We start from the raw sequence: 22,123 nt of genomic DNA, 5'->3' as shown, positions 1-22,123 counted from the left end.
AGACTTTATATTCCAGCGTAAAGACATCCTTTCACCACAGGGTGTCATATATTGAAACATGAAAATAAACAGTGAAACATTCTCAATTTGGTGCAATTATTTTATTATGCACGCTCACTTTAGCATTGAAATTTTAGCTATTCACAAGCACATTATGATAAAGGACAGAGCCCCTGTCCCTGCCCTCTATTCCCAAGCTCAGGACTTGGTAGAAGGGATCAGAGTCCACATTTAGGCATTCAGGTGGAAAGAAATGGTTCATTCTGTTGCGTGTGCTAGTTGCCTTACTAGGTTTCATGCGTTCTTCCAGGTTTCTCTGTAGGGTTATACTCACTAAGTAGACGTCTGTAAAAAATAGAGGTGACCTCAGTGGTTGCATGCAGGCCATCAGAGGCCAATAAGCTGATCCTGCACCAGTTACCCAGCTTCTTGGTGTGGGGGTGGTAGCAAACATGTCTATGATTTGGCAATGTTTCCATCCAAATAATCTGAAGTTGTTGATTTTTAACAAATCTGAAAAGATAAATATGAAGTTAAAAGAAAAGTCTTAAAAGCACTTAGAGGTTTTATCTTCAAGAGACATTTTATTTATTCTCACGGTATCCAGGCAAATGTTATTTGCAAATGCACGTTCCATAATGTTAAAGGAAGGAAGAGATAGAGTATATCTTACACCCCAGCTCAGGGGCCAAACCAGACTGACGCGCAAGAGGCAAGGTGAATATTCCATGTCTACTTGATGGTTATTTTGGTTCCACTATTGGGCTGTATTTGTTCATGGCTTGGATGTGTGTATGCATGTGTGTTTGTATGTGTTTTATGTAGGTGTCTATGTATGTGTGTGTATGGCTTAGATGTGGGCATATGGTAACTGTATGTGTATTGTGTGCGTTAATGTGTGTGGCCGTGTGTATGTGTATTGTGTGTGTTTGTGTGTGGTTGTATATGTATCGTGTGTGCTTCTGTGTGTGGTTGTGTGTATGTGTATTGTGTGTGTTTATGAATGTGGTTGTGGGTATGTGTATTGTATGTGAGTGGGTGTGTGTATTGTGTGTGCTTATGTGTGTGGTTGTGTGTGTGTATTGTGTGTGTTTATCTGTGTGATTGTGGGTATGTGTATTGTGTGTGTATTGTATGTGATTGTGTGTATGTATATTGTGTGTGTTTGTGTGTGTGGCTGTGTATATGGGTATCGTGTGTGATTGTGTGTATGTGTATTGTGTGCATATTGTGTGTGGTTGTGTGTGTGTGCATTTATGCATTATGTACAGGATGTGCATGTGCGCTTGGATGATTGTCTTTAGGTGTGTATGTGTATTATGTATTTATGTGTGTATGTGCATGCATTTGTATGTTTGTGCATGCATGTTTGCATGTGCATGTGTTTGTCTGTTTAAGTGTTGCGTGTGTGCATATCAGGGGGAGGGATTTATATGGGTCCAAGTTCCCTGGGATGCTAATGCTGTAGAACAGGAAGACCTCCCCAGACATAAGGAAAGTGCAGAATGGCCTGAGATTCTCTTTTGCTCTCTGAAGTTTCTGTAGGCACGTCAGCTGGGAGACTGGTGGGTGTACTTGCCAAGCCCCTGCAGACTCTAAGCCATCTCTGCATTTCCCAAAACTGCCAGCATCACCTTTGACATGTTAGCAAATGTCATTCTATGCTCTCAGAATGAAAAGAGAAGTCTTGGTAACCTAGAGATTGAAGAGCTGGATGTGTCTCAGTAATTCCCCTAAGCCAGCTCTGCTCCTTCTCCAAGCCCCAGAGGCAGCCCATAAGTAAATGGGCATCGTGCATTCTATGAAGCAAAGCCTATGAGCAGCAGGCTTGCATGCTTCAAAAAGTTGATAGAATATGAGTCACAATGCTCTCCCATATCTACCAGCCCATTCTTCCCCATCAGCATTACTTCCCACAACTACAAAAAAAAAAAAAAAAAAAAAAGAAAAGATAAAAAAACACTGTTTTCGCTAATAGCTTCATCTTGTTCTTTTTCTACCGGAAAACAGGAGAGCAAGCTACTGGCCACCGAGTTTTTCCCAGATTTCAGTGTGTATGTATCGTTTTTCATATAATCGGGTTCAAAAAAGAAGGAACAGAGACATCTTGAAATAAAATTCAGAAAAGAAAAGTACTTTGCGCTTTGGAGTTAATTTGCAAAATGCAAACACTGCATTGAAAATATTTTGATATTAGTTCTTAACAGTTACTGAAAATGTCTTTATGTATTTAGATAATTTATATGGATTGTGGTGGGGGGTGTTTGTTTTTTAGAAAAATTAAAATATATAGAAAAGTGCAGAAAATAGATTAATGTAAACTCCTCCTCTAGCTGGAAACCAGTGGGGCACTAATACTTTCTTGATGGGAATTAGCCACCCAAGGGATTTTTGAACCCACCAGGGACATTCTTCTCATATCCTAAGGAGGCTGGAATGTTATCCATAGACAAAACAAGCCAATCTTGGTGTTCTAGGAGGGCTTGACAATATCTCTGGCTTTAACCGTTGCTTTGGCTTATTTGCTTAGATGAATATTTTAATTTTATTTCAGGTTGAAGATTATCTCCGTGGACACAGCAGAGGCTGAGAGTAGAGGCAGCTTTTTTATCACTGGGATTAAGTACTATATGATGAGTTGAACCTTTTGAAATGTAGGGTCTGTGAGAGACTGCCTCCTCTACCCATTTAAGAGTATTTTACTGTTTTTAGGATGACTTAAGTCACCATTGGCCTGACACCGTTCCCTCTATTTTTTTGGCCTAATGTCATGTAAAAAATAGGGAGACACTCATAACTTTTACATTTTATGGCAAATTTAGAGTCACAACACTCATAACTTTTATATTTTATTGCACATTTAGAGTTAAACACCTCCTTACTTTTATGATGAAATCTCAGCCACCAAATGAAATAGCAAATACATGCAAGTGTAGGCATGGTCTGTATAAGGCACTGAATTCCTGCCTCTCTCACTTCCTTACAGGGAAGCGGTCTTCCCCCTTTCAGTTCCATTTTAGAATTTTCCTTATATCCTGGGTTCCTTGGGTACTCCTATGCAGTGCAGGCATTTCCCATGCAGGTAAACATTTTGAGTGGGAATGGGGCAAGCGCAGCTGGCTTCTGTGAGCACATACCACCCACCACTCAGCACTTTGGTTTCATCTCTCTGCTGTTGGAGACTCCACCAGCACAGCTGTGCAATGGCGTGGGGCTTCCCACCTCGCAGCTGCATTAAGCCATCAGACTGTGCAGAACTCCAGGGGCCAATGATGCACTGAAGGTTGTGGGGTGGCCAGATGGAAGCATGGAGGTGCTCCCTCTTAGTACGACCTTGAGATTACTGTGGGGTCTGTGTTGGTTGCTTCTCTACCCACACCCTTTTAATAGTTAGCTTTCATGTGGAGCCTTATGTTCAGCTTTGTCACCGTAAACCACATCTTCGACTTCAAAAACAAATTGAAGGACCAGCATTCCTGATGCTGATGTTCTAGGCAAGCCTCACACATCTTTGGAGATTTGGGGAAACTTCTACACATGGGCAAGGCAAGCACTGGAAGTGAAGATTAAATAATAAAAAAGATCAAAACCAGGAACAAAGAAATGGTTATGACATCCTGTAAAAGACACACATTCTCACTTTACCTAATTATACAGGAGACCTGGACTTTTGGGGAGAAATGGCTTTTATGTGATATCAATGGGAAATTAATGTTGACAGCATTGTTTGTCTATAATATGTGTCTAAATAGCCTGCTGTCCTCTCAAAAATTAGTTTGCATACCAGTCATTAGTCCTCAGCTAAAGACTATTGTCTCAGAGCAGTGAATTAGTTCTGGGCTTCTAGAATAAGTTTGAGAGAGAATTGAGTGAGGTCTCCAGGAGACTGTCTGATAAGGTGTCTGCATGCATGCAGCAACGCTTGCAAGGAGAATGAGGTAGAGATTTCTATGGGTTAGCAAATGAGGAGCTAGCAGGCTGCTGAACCAGTGACGTGTTCACACAGGTCAAGAAAACAGCAAGAGATGAGCTTAGCCCAACAGACATCTTCTGACAGGACCAAAGAGGCAGCATGACTATGCGCTGGGTTGGAGAGCATGATGCTCTTCTACTAAATTAACAGCTTAAGTACGACCTTCCCTAATCCCTTGCCTGCCCTCCATCCCTTTCCCACCAGAAGCTCCCAGGCAGAGGTCAGCCAAACCAGGGAAGGGGACAAAGTCTGCAGTTAAATCAAGAACATAATTTTGATGTGTATCTGGGACAGTGAGATTGTGTTCACTCACTGGCCGTGGGTGGATGTAAAGAGGTAAGCAAGCTGCATGGGTTGAGGGACTCATCCCACACGATTTTTCTGACACCAGCTGCAAGCCTGGAGGTGTCTGTAAACCACCCTCTGTGGGAACACTTTACTAGGATGATGCTCAGATCTCAGAAAAGTGCTGTCCTTAGGAGTAGAGTTTTGTTTTAGTCAAAGGATGCAAATGTAGAACCAAGAAAGGGATGAGACCTATGGGGGGGTCCAAGGTAAACCTCCTGTTGTCTGCTCCTCCTGAGGGCTCTGACGGTGTTACCTTCTTCAGGCTGTGATGTGTGACAGTACACACAGAATGGAGCCAGCCAGGAGGCTCACCTGAGCTGCAATGTCCAGAATGTGCATTGGAGCTGAACTGCATGGGTATAATTTATTGAACCATGGATCAGATGGTTAAACTCAGGTTCCAGCCCCTTTCCTTCCCTGGAGGTTGGGATGATGTCACCTGGCTCAGAAACTCAAACCTCCCGCCACCGTGATGGTCTTTCTGGCCTGCCCATCCCCTCCTGACTCATCTCATCAGCGTAAGATATCAAGTGTATGCTGCATGTTCTCACTCATGGGCGGGTGTTGAACAATGAGAACACATGGACACAGGGAGGGGAGCACTACACACTGGGGTCTGTTGGGGGGAAACAGGGGAGGGACAGCAGGGGCTGGGGAGTCGGGGGGGATGCCATGGGGAGAAATGCCAGATATAGGTGAGGGAGAGGAAGGCAGCAAATCACGCTGCCATGTGCGTACCTATGCAACAATCCTGCATGTTCTTCACATATACCCCAAAACCTAAAATGCAATTAAAAAAAAAAAAGGATATCAGGTGTGTGATCCAAGGAACCCAAGAGAGAAATAGAGGTCCTCCAATCCCTCAAGACGTTTCAAGACTTTAGTGGTTACTTCCCAGGAGCCGGGTTGTTTGACACACAATGACCTATTGTTTAAACGTGAGCAGAAGAGCCAATTTATATAGAAAGGTGAAGTTGCCCCTATTGAGGAAGTTTGAGAAAGGCATCAGGAAACAGAAGAAAGTTTGTATTATAATCCTGTGTGACACATGAGGCATTCTTACCAGTCGCCTCAAAGATGGGAGGAAACTGGACTAGATACTGTACCGTTGACATCACAGCTGTAAAATAAATCTCCATGTCTTCTTCTCTTACCCAGTGTTTTTCCCAGGGAGGTCAAAGTGTGATGCTGAGTTTGACCTCTGTCTTCCTGGTGTGACATCACAATTGAGCAGGGATAGATGTTGACTTAAACTCGCAGGTGTTACTTATCTTGGGAAATAACTTTCCATACTCCTGTTATTTTATCTTTTCAAGAGCCTTGGAGACAGGTAGGTCAGAATATTAGTGTTTCATTTTGCAGATAAGAACCCTGGCCGTTAGAACAAGCACATAAACCCTCAGTGAGCTGAGGGAAGAGCTATATTTAAGATCCAAGCCTTCCTCCCATTCCATGGCCCACTCCGATAACCCCACATGGAAGTCCACCGCTGCCCTTGGGTCACGGGAATGAGCCTGCTGCTACAGCCATAAAATGTAGTGCCAGAGACCATTCTGTCCCTTTCCTTGGGTCATCCACAAAGTGCGGTGGCTGGAGTATTAGACTCATTCCATGTATTTGAAGTAGAGGAAACCCTAAAATCAGCCCCTTGAGCTAAGAAATGTTCACTGCAGCCCCAGAAGCTTATGTCAGCACCATGCATTTTACCCCACAAAAGTGCATGAGAAAGGAGGTGCTGAGTTGGGGAGGGGAGAAGTGAAATGAGCTATGCCATCAGGCCCTGAGACCCCGAATCGAACAACATTCCAGCACATAAGTATTCATCCAAGCAGCATGTCCAGTTGCAATCCATTTAGCATGACGTTAACAGTGAGCTCTAAGACAAAAGGCCCGGAGCTCATTACCATGAGCCGGGCTTGGAAACATTTGGAGCAAGTTCTGAAATAATTAAGATTGCATTTGAATAATGTGATGAACTGGCACATTTGTTTCACTGTGGGGATGTTTTTGAGGTCCCTGCAAGCCTCCCTCTTGTGGAATGCCTGGTGGCAAGGGACCTGCCCATCAACATTTGGAGGAAGAATCAGAAGCGTTATTTTTAACTCCTCATTATTAGAGGAAACACTCACATCTGGAAGACTGTGAGGAGTGATTATTAGCTGCTGAGCTGAGAAATAGCCTGGTGTCTACAATGCATCATTTTCCAATTATTTAGATATTTTTCAATGCCTTAAATACTGGAGGCATATAAAATCCAGCTCATTTAATCTCCCTAAATTATACTTTCTCTGTCTGCCATGCTCTTACAGTTTAACAAAATCTCTACTTTTTACAAGCCCAATAAAATCATGGAAAATATGGAGAAAGCTCAGTTTCAGCTTGATTTGGTTTTTGTTTTTCTTTTGGGGAAAAGAACTGATATATCGAACTAGAAAATAATTTTTATATGTTCAGTTAGCTAGTATAGTTTGGAGATTTTTCTAAGGCCACTTAACAAAAAAAGTACTTTTATATTTTTCTTATGAGATATTCCAGAACACTATGGCATTGGAATGTTGAGCTTTTCACTGGAAACAGAAAGAAATAAGTCAGATGCCTCACCTCCATAAATCAATTCCAAATCCCAATGGTTCTGATTGCACTTATCAATCCTTCTTTATTGAAACTGTCTGTCTCGCATGTCTAGGCCAGAGCTCTAAAATGCTGAATAGAAGCAAAAGAGAGGTCTGTGCTCTTTGCTGAAATCTGTGCCATGAAATAAATCAATACTCACACATGCGTGAGAAAGTGTCTGATATTTGCAGTGGCAAAGAACTACTAGTTATGCTATGGTCAATTTTGTGCTAAAACAATAAGAAATATTCTATATTTTATTAATTAAAAAAAAAGTTTTAGGGCCTCTAGAAATCCTACATGGGAACCCAGAATACATTCTGTCTCTGTATTGCAGGTTCTGGAACTTCACCTTCAGAAATTCAGCTTCACTGGAAACCCTCTTCCAATGTGACCTTGCATTGGTGCTAACTAACAAATACTCAAGTAGAGGATTTCCAAAACTGAGTTATATTTTTTTTCCTACAGTAAGATATCTAACGCCGCACATCCACACATTTAGTTCAGAAACTCTCCAGTGTCTTCCAGCACCCAGGCTTTTTCCATCTCTCTGTTTCAGTTTCTTCTGCCTATTGACTTGGTCCTTGTGTTTGTCACCTTATACCCTGAAACAGCTACCAGAGCTCCTATTATTGTACAATAATACAAGCATATTCACACAACCATGCTCAAAAGAAGGACAAAGTCAAGTTTCTACATGTGCATCTCATTGATCATGGAGGACTACTCCTACAGATGTGCCCAGTGAGATTTCACCGCAGGTATCTTTGACCAGCATTTAGTTACATGTCTTTGACAAAGGAATTTGGAAATCCTCTCAAGCTCATGAGTTCTATAAGAAAAAAAAAAGAAAAGAAAAAGAAAAGGAAAACATCTGAGAATATGCAAAGAAAGAGCTTTCTACATACACCTAGATCCAATGAAACCATCCTTTGATCTCTAAAACCCCTTTGTGGTTCATAAATCTCATTAACTGAAATGCCCTTAATTAGAAATTTATCATAATTTGAGCAAGATCAAGGTATAAATTAAGAAAATATCTGTTAAGCAAATAAAATACTTCAAGATTAATATATCAAATGACAGAAGTACACAAGTATAGCAAGGGAGAAATAGGTCCACATCAGTTTATTTACTAAGCTGATAAGATCGTGACAATTTAGTCTTATCAAGTGATTCATTTATTTAATTTATTTTTTATTTTTATTTTTCCGAGACTAAGGGTCACTGTTGCCCAGGCTGGAATGCAGTAGCGTGATCTCAGCTCACTGCAATGTCTGCCTCCCAGGTTCAAGCAATTTTCCTGCCTCAGCCTCTTGAGTAGCTGGGACTACACGTGTGCACCATCACACCTAGCTAATTTTTGTATTTGTAGTAGATTCGGGGTGTCACCATGTTGGCCAAGCTGTTCTGGAACTCTTGACCTCAAATAATCCACCCTCCTTGGCCTCCCAAAGTGCTGAGGTATCAAATGATTTAAAAGGTGCTTAGGGAAAAAGAGTGTGGTTAGTTTTGAAATTTTATTTGAATTGTAGGTACTATATTTGACAGTTACTACATTTGATTTCAATATTTTAATAATTCAAATTTTAACTAATAGAGAATCAATGTTTTTCAATTAGAAGGGTATACAATTTTGCAGCACTTCTGTTCTGAATTCTTAACAGTCTTATTTGAAAAGAAAAATAAAGGATGAAACAAGACATCTTTGTTGTGACGGATGGGCAATTGATCATACTCTTCCTTATCCAGAGGGTGCTCATTCTTCTGGAACAACAGATCCTCAGCCTTTTGCATGAAATCTTAGTTCTAAGCTGAGAAAAATAAGAACTGAATTGAGAGGTACAGAGTGCCCTCGCATCTCCTCACTATAAGAATGAGCATCTGTGCTTGATTTGTCCTGGGAGTCAGCTTAACTTTGCTGCACCTTGAATGCTAATTGCCAGTTCCCATACATCCAATTACACCTGAGACACAGAGATTCTTCTCTATCTGGCACGCATTGAATGCCTTTCTGGCGGAGACAGGAACAAAAACTAAGAACTGCGTTAAGTGTTACTCTACCATCTCTCCTAGGTCCTGGAGCTATTCTTTGACAAACTCTAACTCTGCACAAATCATCCATGAAATACAGTAAACACAGCTAGTGTCAGACATCCAAGAATCCTATCCAAGACTTTAGCCAAATCAACTCAGTACCGGGCAATGCCGCACACCACCTTTGAGCAAAGTAGTGTCTCTTTTAATGATATTACAGTTCTTCTGTTTTATATCATTGTCATACGTGGAATTTAAACTGAAAAATAGTGCGTGTAAATAATTGTGTTCGACTGTAATTCATTTCCCAAGAAAAAGGCATTTTTCCCTTTTCCTGCCAAACAATGTCAATTACGTGCCTAGAGTAGCTGGGTATCCCAATTCCAGTCCCAAGGCATGAAGCCTGATTGGTCTGAGTCAGACATGTGTTACCACACCCCATTACCAGTGATTGGCCTGAAGATGGACATGTGACCTGATCGTGGCCAATGAGGCAAAAGGGGAAGTCAGAGGTGGTGCTTTGGGGGTGGGGACAAACAAACTAACAACAGCAATGACAACAAAAGCCAAAGAACAATAAATAGAGTAAATAAAATAAAACAAATAAAAAGTAAATAAAATAAAAATAAACAAAAATTTTAAAAAAAAAGAATAAAAAGACAAGCCAACATAAACAACTAAAGAAAATAATTTATAAGAAAATCAAGATAGAGCTTTCAAAAAAAAAAAAACAGACTAAGCTGAGTTTTTTTTTCCCTTGTCCCACTTTCTTCTTGCTTGGAAGGGTGATAGATTTGACGTTTGGCACCCAGGAAGCAATTTCCGTCCAAGGAAGACTGAATTGCATGGACAGCGCCTTAGATCCCTGAGAAAGGCGTGTCTCCAAGCTGCTGGTTGTGAGCGCTACTTCGTCATCCGCGTCATTCACCTGTTAACTGTATTTAGACAAGCTGACTGATGAAAATAAAAAAGGCCTGTTGCTATTAGATTCTGATGCTTTCCAAAGGGTCTGGGCTTGATCTTCATGCTGCCTTTGATTGAAAGCAAAACCAGTGAGGGCTGGAGGTGTTAGAGATATTTCATCCCCCAAAGGAGTCTTTCGCTTCAACATAATGTGAAGGGTTGAGGGAGAATTGAAATGAAGATGGAAAATGAAATGAAATGTCCTCCATGTGACTCCGTGTTGTTTAACACTCTCCGGGTGTCACCTAAAGTCATGTTGTACAGTATCAGTGAAGCAGGCACCCTTTGAAAAACATCATTACACTGTGTGCTGTCCAGAATCAAGACTTTATTCCTCTGAGCCTATTTTAAATACACAGAGTGAAGCAGATTTCCCTGAGTGCGAAATATTGATAACAGCCCCCTGTGTTATTTAAAATGCTTTTTGTTTGTAAGCGTTGGAGATTAAGATACACAAAGCGGTGTGTGTGTGTGTGTGTGTTACGTACACAAAAATATCAGCCTATTCATTCTTCAGCCATTGTAGTCTCAAATATGAAAATGAGAAATCAATAGATGATTAATAATGACTGAACGGAATCAGGATGCTTTCAGAAATAACAGTGATTGTGGCAGTAGTTAATAACAAACACCATTGTTGGCTCAAATGAACTTCGCAACAACGCAATATTTTGATGATTAAAATTGTAACAATTTGGGTGTTTGGGATTGATAGTGGAGTGGTGAAATGTGATCAGAGGGAAGAAAGACCTGGCTCAGGGCTTATGTTTACGTAATTTGCCTATAAATTAATCTGGAGGCAGCTTTCTGGTTTCCCATATTGGTCTAGCTGCATTGTCAGACCGTGTCTCTCCTCAACCTTCTCTCCAACTTTGCTTTAAAGGGCAATTTCCGATTTTCAGTCCTTTCTGAAACATTGTTTCTTTTTTTGACATGGAGTCTCGCTTTGTTGCCCAAGGGTAATCTCAGCTCGCTGCAAACTCCACCTCCTGGGTTCAAGTGATTCTTCTGCCTCAGCCTCCCTAGTAGCTTCCACCACTCCTGTCTAATTTTTTGTATTTTTAGTAAAGACAGAGTTTCATCATGTTGGCCAGGCTGGTCTCAAACTCCTGACCTCAAGTGATCCACCCACCTTGGCCTCTCAAAGTGCAGGGATTACAGGCATGAGCCACTGTCTCCTGCCTCAAATATTCTTATAAAATTTCCTATAATTACCATAATGATGGTACTGTTATGTACTTAACATTTATTTTAAAAGTCTTATCTCACTTTAATAAATGTATTTGAAAAAGGCATTCTAAAAGGAAACTATACCAACATCATAAACGGAAAACCATTACCACTTGTCAAAAATCAAAGGTAATTATGGAAGTAAATATAATAGATAAACATAAAATATTATTACCTAGATACCACCATGTGCTTCAGGTTTATTGCCTGAATTCCATTTTGTGTGTGTGTGTGTGTGTCAGAAAAGAAGATTCGGTAGTATCAGGAGGATTTTTGGATCTATAAGCATCAAACGGAATTCTTGATGTAGCCAACATTAGTCCAAACTGCACCATTTCGTAAGCCCCCCGCCATTTCACAGACCCTGATCAGAATGAAACATTGCACAGGTGTTCAGGCCGTGAGAATCATCCTGCCTAACCACCTGACCATAAGGCACAGGAACATCCTCATCATACCTTGCTGGGCAAAGGCTCGGCTGAAGGAGCCTCCCCACCATATGCTGCTGGTCAAAGCCCCAGGAACCATCCTAGCACATCCCACAGGAGAAAGGGCCAAACACCTGATCATAGGAACATGTTATCAATATCGTGCTGGGCAGCAAGCTATACTGGCCGGACCCCTGGCCCAAACATATAAATTACCCCAGGCTGTAAAGCAGCAGTGGGCTCTGGTTTTAAACTGGTCTCCCACCTCTGCAGGTCTTGCGCTGGACATCAAGTTCGGCTTTGCTGTAGAGTTGCCAACTCTCTCTCTCTCTCTCTCTCTCTCTCTGTCTTTTTTTTTTTTTTTTTTTTTTTTTGAGACGGAGTTTCGCTCTTGTTACCCAGGCTGGAGTACAATGGCATGATCTCGGCTCACCACAACCTCCGCCTCCTGGGTTCAGGCAATTCTCCTGCTTCAGCCTCCTGAGTAGCTGGGATTACAGGCACGCACCACCATGCCCAGCTAATTTTTTGTATTTTTAGTAGAGACAGGGTTTCACCATGTTGACCAGGATGGTCTCGATCTCTCGACCTCGTGATCCACCCGCCTCGGCCTCCCAAAGTGCTGGGATTACAGGCTTGAGCCACCGTGCCCGGCCTCTCTGTCTTTCTTTAACCCTCACCTTCCCTTCAAAGCTCAACAGCCAGAAGAACTCAATGCTTGTGGAAAGGGAATCCCTTAGTCACCATATAATTTAGTGTAATTTAAATGACAGATTTTGCGTCATCTAGAATCACATCCTATGGTAACAGTCTTCCCTGTTGTGACTGACCAGGTTGGAAATCCACCATGGTAGTCAGCTGTAGACCCTCCCCCTATCTCAAGGGATGCCTTATGATTTGCCTAATCCAATGGAGGTAATCCCATTCATCTGTCAATGACTGGTTCAGGGATAGACCATGTAACCCAATTTTACTTAGTCAGGTATTAGGAAATACCTTTGTGGCAGGAAATTAGGGTCTGGAGGCAGGGAACGTAAGGCCAATTTACTTATCAGCTATGACAGGAAATAACCTCTCCATAGGTCACTTCAGAAGACGGAGACCAGAGGATCACCTGTGGTCAGGAGTTAGAGACCAGCCTGGCCAACATGGTGAAACCAGATCTTTACTAAAAATACAAAAAATAGATGGGTGTGGTGGCAGGCACTTGTAATCCCAGCTGCTCAGGAGGCTGAGGCAGGAGAATTGCTTGAACCCTGGAGGCGGAGGTTGCAGTGAGTCAAGATTGCGCCATTGCACTCCAGCCTGGGTGACAAGAGTGAAACTCCATCTAAAAAAAAAAAAAAAAAAAGTGTGCATGGTGGTTAGTGACAACGTCAATGTTTATGAGCTGAGTGTGAATGGAATTTTCAGTTATCACCTCCTGTTCAATTATTTTCTACTTCTTTACGGAATCAGTGACCTCTGGCAATGAGCTGGTCACGTTGAGGCAGCCCAGATTTTAGGCTTGATGGTTGTTGATGAAGACTTGCGTGCCCTGAGTTTTAGTGCTGTTTTCCAGAACTCCCTTCTAATGAGAGGAAAACAAGTAACACGTGTAAGATGAAAATAAAGTGAAAAGCCATGATCTCTGGAAGGCCATGTCTGCCTCACAGAGCTTTCCACAAGCCCAACGCGGGTGATCACGTGTCTCTGAGCTGCCACTTTTCAGCTGCTTCCAGCTGAAGTCCTCAGGGGTGTGTCCTCTGATCTATATCCTGAGTTCAGAAGGCACTGGGTTTCCCCTTTCTTTCAAGAAGAAAGTTAGGAACCAGACTTGGGCAATCCTGCATGAGAAAGAAATGGAACAGAGTTCTCCGTCAGGAATTCTGACTTCACTTTGACAATTTTATAATTTCACATTAGTCATTCCTGCAGCAAATACATGTATTTAAGATTAAACTGATACGGAGGAGATGATGACGAAAGCCAGCAATTCCTGAGCTGTAAGTGGAGGGTAGGCCCTAATGAATTTCAGGTTCCAGGAGGCTTTTGCGTAAATAAATTCATGACACCACGAATCGGGGAATAAACATTTTAGAGGGGAATCACACTCTAAATGAGAATAGCTAAGAGTGGGAGGCCCCTGTCATTTATTGGATTACTTGTGGAGCTGTACATGAGCCCTGCAATATTTGCTCTGCTGCTGTGGTGTGACTAGTGAAATGAAAAGATGCATCCGGGGAGTCCTCAGCAAATGTTCCCCTTCCTTCTGCCATCATTTTTATAGCTCTGGGAGGAATCTGTCACTCAGAGTTAGAAATTAATATCACACTCATATGAGAAACAAAAGTGAAGATATGAGATGGAGACGTTCTGGCCTCAGAACAGTAACTCCATTGATTGACTTAAATGTGTTTACCTCAAGCAGAAAGACACGCTACCTGTGTGACACCATCATCTCTTCCAGCAGCCAGCAGGGACATGTGCAGCCGCTAAGCTGGAGGGAGAATGCCTGGTAAACCAGATGTCCCTAGCTCTCGAGTCTGTGTGTTTTAAATGTCTTGGAATTATTTGTGGATATTGACAGATTGAAATTCATAGATCTCCAGCTCACAGATAGCACGGGATATTTCCGAATTCCCCAAGTTAATTTATAACTGAAGATGGAATTTCAGTCTCTTAGTCTGTGTGGTTGGGAAACTAGTGAATCCATATGTGTTCCTGGGGGGCATGTTAAGGACATTTGCTGAGATTGACAAATATTTCCAGTATTGTGTCTCTCCATACCGACAATAGCATTAAGTGGAGGTGTGTGGGATTGAGCCGTCAGACATCTGTCTAACCACATTCACTCAAATGCTATGGGCCAAAGGCCTTCAGACATAACCAGGTAACTATGGATTGAACTTAAATCAGCACTTTGCCTAAGAGAGATGAAGAGAAAAATGCACACAAGTAATTGACTCAACTAACATACCATGAATCTAGAAGGAACAAACAATAGACATTGGGACTTTTAGTTTTCCTATGTTAAAGCAGAAAACAGGTCATGTGAACTACATTCAAAACCCAGAGAGGACCCCTCCTCCCCGTCATCAGGGCAGCCATACCCCTCTCCGCTTCAGGCCCCAGGCTCTTTCTGTGTTCTCTGATGTCCAGTAGGGCAGGAATCTTGAACCCACTCTACACAGCTGCAGGGGCTTGGGATTTGTGTTCGTTTTTTGCTTCTAAGAAAAGAGTACATTCAGGGTATATGGAAAAGTAAAATAGATCCTATTTTTCTAAGTGGAATAATACAAGGTCTCATGATCTTTGGGGCCAAAAAGAAAAGTCACAGCCCACTCTGTCTCCTGCTGTGGCAGAACCTGCAACCTCTGGTTGAGCAGTCTGAGTCTTCGGATGAAGCCGCTTCCTTCAGCCTGAGTTCCTGAGACAAAGCCGTGGGAAACAGATTCTGCGACTTCTCACATTGTGACAATGCCAGATCTGTGGTTTTAGCTCTTGAAAAATTAGGGGTTGTTACCTTAGCAAAATCCAATCTTACTGAAACAGCCCCAAATCTGAAGTTCCTTCTAAATGAAAGGGAAGCAATGTTAGGTGCCCACCATATACAGTTACTGGGAGAGTCATGTGCAACAGCACACTGGAAATCCTCATCATAAAATCCTGCATGGGTGATAAATCCGTATCTTGTTTCATTTATCATTATTGGGAAAGGCAGAAAAAGAACACTGTGTATTCTGGAAATCCCGGGTCATCCTGGGTGTGGGAATAGGCTGCTTGGGAGGAAGGATGGGTGACATGGCTGGAGGTGAGAGCCTGACTGAGGAGGGCCTCTGGGCTCCAGCTAAGCTATCAGTCTTTATTCAGTGGATCCTGGGAGCTATAAAGGGTTTTCATGTGTTAAAGCAAACTAAATATGGCGTAAGAAAGACTCCGTACTTCTATAATTAAGTCCCTGTGGATGAACTGCAATCTAGATTAGTCGGTAGACAAGACTGAAAACCTAACATGCCAGTATGCACCAGCATGCATACCAGCAACGCTACTGAGTCTCGGCCAGTCCCAGCGGAGTGTTCAAACTGCTGTGTTCAAACTGTGTTCAAATAAAGCACATGCTGAGCTGTAACCAATCCAGCTGTTTCCAGACCTCACTTCTGATATCTGTACTTCATTTTACTTTTTTGGTCTATAAATTTGTTCTGATCACAGGGTATTCTTGGAGGCATTTCTCTGAATCTGCTGGGATTCTGGGGGCTTCCCGATTCATAAATTGTCCATTGTTCAGTTAAACTCCTTTAAATTAATGTGGCTGAAGTTTTTCTTTTAACACAAGTAACAAGTGACACACACGATGGTGATTGGATAGATAGCCATTATGACTGGTAGAATGAGAACCAAGCAGAGCCTGGAAACAGGAAATTGTGCCACCTTGCTCTAGCCAGGCTGAGAGGACAGGAATCCCGACGGACACCGTATTGCTGGCCCGGTGACCAGGAGCTCAGGTTGTCCTGTAGGCTCCAGCACCTCCCAACTGCACCAGCCAATGCAGCCAGCGCTCCCATCACTGCACAGCTCACACTGCTTCAGACACATCCACAAACACCCTCTTCTGGGATTTTTTTCTCAATTATTTTGTAATTATTTCTTTCCTTTAATTTTTTTGTACATAGATGCAGAAAATGTGTACAGGTTGAACTTTACAAATTCTAGACACCTAGATAGAAATCTAAAACATTAACTGAGTCCTATGTAAAACCACAAGGTGTAAAACCACAAAACTTATAGGATAGGGTTACAGGGATACTTGCTTTTTCCCATGGGACTCACTGGGTGTTATCAGTGGGTCTCAGTCTCATTCACTGCCTGAGTCTGTTTGGGCTAAGTCTCACACCATAAACCAGGTGGGTGAAACCACAGGAATCTATTCTCAGATGTCTGGAGGTTGGAAAGTCCAAGATTAAGGAACCAGGCCGGGTGCAGTGGCTCAAGCCTGTAATCCCAACACTTGGTGAGGCTGAGGCGGGTGGATCACAAGGTCAAGAGATCGAGACCATCCTGGTCAACATGGTGAAACCCTGTCTCTACTAAAAATACAAAAAATTAGCTGGGCATGGTGGTGCGTGCCTGTAATCCCAGCTACTCGGGAGGCTGAGGCAGGAGAATTGCCTGAACCCAGGAGGCGGAGGTCGCAGTGAGCCGAGATCGCGCCATTGCACTCTCCAGCCTGGGTAACAAGAGCGAAACTCCGTCTCAAAAAAAAAAAAAAAAAAAAAAAAAGGAACCAGCAGATTCGGTTTCAAGCCTCATAAATCGCCTGCTGTCTTCTCCCTGTAACCTCACAGGGCAGCAGGGTCCTCTCTGGGTCCTCTTTTATAACAGCACTAATTCATTCACAACAGCTCCACTCCCACGACTTAATCACCTCTTAAAGGCTACACCCCAAATACCACCACCTTGGGAGTGAGGATTTCAATACAGGAGTTTGGGGGAGTCACAGACATCCAGACCCTAGCACTCACTTTTCTCCTGTTTGCACATCCCATCAACCCTTCAATCCCAGTTGATAGCCAGGAATAGGAAGACCAGTGGGGGCAACCTCTCCAGGCAGTGTTTGACTAAGAGGCTAAGTCAGGAACACGGCGGTGTAGATGCTCCTGAGACACTCCACAGGCACCACAGGTGGGCGATCTCTGACCTTCTCTCTGCCAAGGACGACGTTGATACCTTTCCCTACACCCTACACATGACCTAAAAGGTAATAAGGACTGCATGGTGATATTGGCAACAATAACATTCTTGATTGGGCACTTAACATATGTCGGGAACTGTTCTTAGAGCTTTGCACTTATTAAATCATTTTGACGTCACAAGCACCTTGAGATTCAGGAAATATGAGTATCCCCAGAATACTAATGAAAAAGCAAAGAGAAGTCAAATGAGTCCCCAGGTCACATGACCAACAGGCAGGAGGGCAAGACTCTTGAACCTTGTCTACATAGCAGCAGGCTCATGGCCTTAGGTAGTCTCTACTGTAGTCCAGGAAGACAGTGGGGGTATGGGCTTCAAGTCACACTTGCTGAAGTCAGACTACCTGGGTCAGCACCTGGCCTGTCTTTACAGCTTATTGCCTGTATGACCTTGGGAAAGGTTTTTTAAAGTGTTTATCTCAATTTTCATCCTTGTAAAATAAAGCATCAGTGAGTTAAATTGTTAGGACAATACCCAGTACAGAGTAATGACTTAAAATTGTCATTATGATAATTACTTTACTTTTCTGCCTTTCGGTTGCTACACTGAGTCGTTCCAGTGGGGTCACTTTCTCAGTGAGGAATTCCTAACTCTTTTCTTCAAACTTGTACCCCCACTTATCAAGTTCTCTCTTCCTCTTCCTGGCCTTACTCTTGTCAGCTGCACTTATAGTCATCTGATACACTATGTATTTAATTTATTTACTTATTTATTATCGGTCTTCCCCCATTAAAATAACAGCCTCATGAGTGGAGGTTTTCATCTACCTTTAGATCCCATGCTTTATATGCCAGCCCGAGGTGGTACAGGACAAATAGCAGGTGCTCCGTGAAGAGCTGGTGTCGTTTTAATCAATGTGGTTAGCAGTCCACTTCAGGGCAGACAACCCCTCAATGCTAAGAAGAAATGAGGCTTTTGACAGAGCCTTGGCCCTCCCAGGAAATCCATTCTCCCTCTTGGAAAAGCTCCCTGGTGGGCCATTACACATCACTTTATTACATCCAGCCACCTGCAAGGTGACCATTTTATCTCAAGCTATTCATCATGCTGTCTTCTCTTTGGAAGTGCTGTATTAAAATGTCCCCCACATTCCCATCTACAGCAGGATCTCTCCTTGTTAGGTACTGCGTGATCATGGTCAATGCAGGCAATAGCTTTAAAAATGTTGGCTTAGGAGGAGATTTCTGGACAACTAGTTGGTGATTCAAAGCATTAGAGAAATAAACTGTATGCCCATTACAGACTCAGTGAGAAGACTTGACAAGCATAATGAGAATGATAGCTGAGAAATGACTGGTAAGTGGGTACCACCACGCTTTATACCCAGCTGTGGAATGGAGAGGTCATGGTTGTGCCTGTCAATCAGCCAGAGCTGTCATAGGCTGGATAGGGGGTGACCTTCTCTCCCTCATGGGGAGCTGCCATGGAGACCACCTGTGGGACCCCAGAAGTGTCTTGTCCTGCACAAGGGTTTATTTTACTGCCGCGGGGGTTAGCTAGTCTCTCAGTCGCTGTCCCTGGAGCAGAACACATTGGTATCTTGCCTTTATTTCTGCTTCTTTATCAAATTAACCCAGTTTCCACATCAGTAAACTAAAGATAACAGTAGTATCTGCTGTAATTCGCTTCCAAAATTAATCGTCTTAATGCCTGGTGCTTAGATTCGGGGTCTGGTTTATAATGAGGTGTTGAGTAGCCTAGTCTGTTATTATGATGATTTATTTCTATCCACCCTCTCTGTTGACCGTTTCCTCCATCTGCTCTGGTTCAGGTCCTTCCCAGGTTTGGGGGGTCCCAAGAATACCTTAGAACCTCAAGTCCACTTGGTGTTAGACCTTAGCTCCGTACCACTGACTGACCCAGGGGTTCCAAAGGAGAGTGCATTCATCCATTTTCACACTGCTATAAAGAAATACTCGAGAATGGATGATTTATAAAGGAAAGAAGTTTAATTGACTCACAGTTTTGCATGGCTAGGAAGGCCTCAGGAAACTTACAGTCATGGCGGAGAGGCAGGCACCTTCTTCACAGGCCGGCAGGATGGAGTGAGTGCAAGCAGAGGAAATGCCAGATGTTCATTACATCGTCAGATATCGTGAGAACTCACTCACTATCACGGGAACAGTATGGGGAAAACCACCCCCATGATCCCACTGCCTCCACCTCCATCTGGTCTCACCTTTGATGTGTGGGGACTATGGGGATTACAACTCGGGATGAGATTGTGGGGACACAGCCAAACCATATCAGAGAGGGTACGTGCCTAGGTCCAGTGTGCACACCTGCTCTCATAGCTGTGGCTCCAGAGATGAGGACACCAGGAGGGAGAAAGGAGGTTCCTTCCAGACAGGTGAGTTGAGCAGGTTGTTTAGGAGACTTGTTGAGGAGGAGAAGGTGGGCATTCCTCATCTCTGTTCTTCAGTATCATGAGACAGTATTTGAACACCAGGACTTGCTCCTCTTTTTTTTAACACCCGAAGAGCCAGGGTTTCATGTCACTATCTGCTCAGAATCTCAGTGCTCAGAGGCCCCGAGACCCTGTGTGCCTGGCCCACCTTCCTCCATGACCTTCTCTCCACCCTCCCATTGCCCACAAACCACACGACCATGTGCCAGTTCTACTGTGAGCCAGGCTGTACCTACCTCTGGGTATTTCCATTTGAGCCATTCCCTTTCCATAGAACCCTCTTCCTGTGGGCTCATTCAGCTTATTCTCAATAGTTCTAGTCCATCTCACAAACCAACCTGTTTTATATCCTTCAAAGCATTCCTCGTTGTCAAATATTATCTTATGTATTTACTTTTCACCAGTTTATTGTGTTATTTTTCTCACTAGGCCACAAGCACCATGAAACAGGAGAGTGCTGCTGCTGTCGAAGAGTACATAGAGGGGCTCTCATTTTTTTAAACATTGAATGGATAAGCTGGCATCGCTGTCTTTTCTTAGCTAAGATTCCTATTCCTCCTTTCCCTTCACTTGCTCCAAAAGTGACATTAAATTTAAATACCCTGTGATCTGATCTCTCTGCAAGTCAAGATACGATACCAACAAGGTATTTTCTCCTTTCCATTTCCACTGCCTGCCAACCACCCAACCCTGAAACTGAAATGCGACTCATCTTGCCGGTCAGTTATATATTTTAGATAAATATGTGTAGACAGGTCATGGTAACACTATGAATTTCCAGTAAGGCAGGATTGCAGCCACCAGAGAAGTCAGATGGATGGATTCATTTTGAATGTGCTCAGAAGGCCAGCCCTGAGACTGGCTGAGTGGTCCTGTTCTGTGCCGTGCAGAATCCTGACCACATGCAGCACAGAGGCCTGGGGAGGGGGGATGCTGCCCCCAGAGAGTGCATTCTTGAAAGGTGCGATGACCTCCCTGGCACAGAACCTGGTGAATGCTGTCTCCCTGTAAATATCTGCTAAATGAATCAATGAGTAGAATAATGTGTGGATGAAATCTACTTCTCTGAGGATGAAAGACTCATCAAATCAACACATCCTGCTCAGGAGTGGAAGTGGGTCCACTGCAAAACATTTTGTGGCTGCTGTGGACCAATGCCACCTAGATTTCTTTTTTCTTTTTTTTTCCTTTTTTTTTTTTTTTTTTTTTGTTTGAGACAAAGCCTCATTCTGTCACCAGGCTGGAATGCAGTGGTGCAATCTTGGCTCACTGCAACCTCCGTCTCCTGGGTTCAAGAGATTTTCCTGCCTCAGCCTCCCAAGTAGCTGGGACTACAGGCACGCACCACCATATACAGCTAATTTTTTGTATTTTTGGTAAAGACGGGGTTCCACCATGTTGGCCAGGATGGTCTCGATCTCTTGACCTCATGATTCACCCACCTGGGCCTCCTAAAGTCCTGGGATTACAGGCATGAGCCGCTGGCCACTGCCTAGATTTCTAGCCTTGCCATTTAGCTCCAAGGCTTCAGTAGCTGATAGGCCCTACCTGCTAAGGCCTTCCAGGTCTGCCTCTGTTGTTGAGCTGAGGCCACACTCCTCTGGGGGAGCCAGTCAGTGACAGAGCTGAGCACTGCAGGGATGTTAGGGTCTGACCCATTCCCTCGAATGCAGGACTCCTCTAATGGGTGACCACGCACCTCTGAAGGCCCCATCTGCGCTGTCTGGCGCTTTGTCAGATCCCTTTCCCAAACCCTCCCTGTCCAGCCCCACTTCCTCCCTCGGGTGTGATAGTTCATACTGAGTGTCAACTTGATTGGATTGAAGGATGCAAAGTATTATTCCTGGGTATGTCTGTGAGGGTGTTGCCAAAGGATATTCATATTTGAGTCTGTACACTAGGAGAGGCAGTCCCACCCTCAATCCAGGTGGGCACCATCCAATCAGCTGCCAGCAAGGCTGGCAGAAGAAGCCGGAAGGAGCCCACTTGCTGAGTCTTCTGGTCTTCCTCTTTTTCCTGTGCTGGAGGCTTCCTGCCCTTGAACATCAGACTCCAGGTTCTTCAGCTTTTGGACTCTTGGACTTAGGTTTGCCACGGGCTCTCGGGCCCGTGGCCATGGACGGAAGGCTATACTGTCGGCTTCCCTACTTTTAAGGTTTGGCTTCCTTGGTTCTCAGCTTGGCTTTCCTGCTCCTCAGCTTCCAGACAGCTTGCTGTAGGACTTCACCTTGTAGCCGTGTTAGTTGATAATCCTTAATAATCTCCCCTTCATGCATACATCTATCCTATTAGTCCTGTCCCCCTTGAAAACCCTGACTAATACAATGGGTGTTGCCTGTACTCCTAACCCTATGTCAGCATCTACTTCCCAGAGAGGCAAATTAAGGATGT

The 22,123-nt window shown here is 43.5% G+C and overlaps 1 long non-coding RNA gene across 1 annotated transcript; it reads right to left on the bottom strand.

The window, feature by feature from the left end:
- Window positions 1-14,581: 14,581 nt before the first annotated feature.
- Window positions 14,582-21,756, bottom strand: LOC141584976 (uncharacterized). The gene is made up of 4 exons (XR_012518259.1): window positions 21,719-21,756; window positions 17,230-17,325; window positions 14,913-15,001; window positions 14,582-14,801 (listed from the first exon to the last, which is right to left on the bottom strand). It is a non-coding gene; the product is annotated as an uncharacterized LOC141584976 (long non-coding RNA).
- Window positions 21,757-22,123: the final 367 nt, after the last annotated feature.

This window comes from Saimiri boliviensis, chromosome 7 (genome assembly GCF_048565385.1).
Source record: "Saimiri boliviensis isolate mSaiBol1 chromosome 7, mSaiBol1.pri, whole genome shotgun sequence".
NCBI classification, from domain to species: Eukaryota; Metazoa; Chordata; class Mammalia; order Primates; family Cebidae; genus Saimiri; species Saimiri boliviensis.
This window is presented reverse-complemented; position numbering and strand designations above follow the sequence as displayed.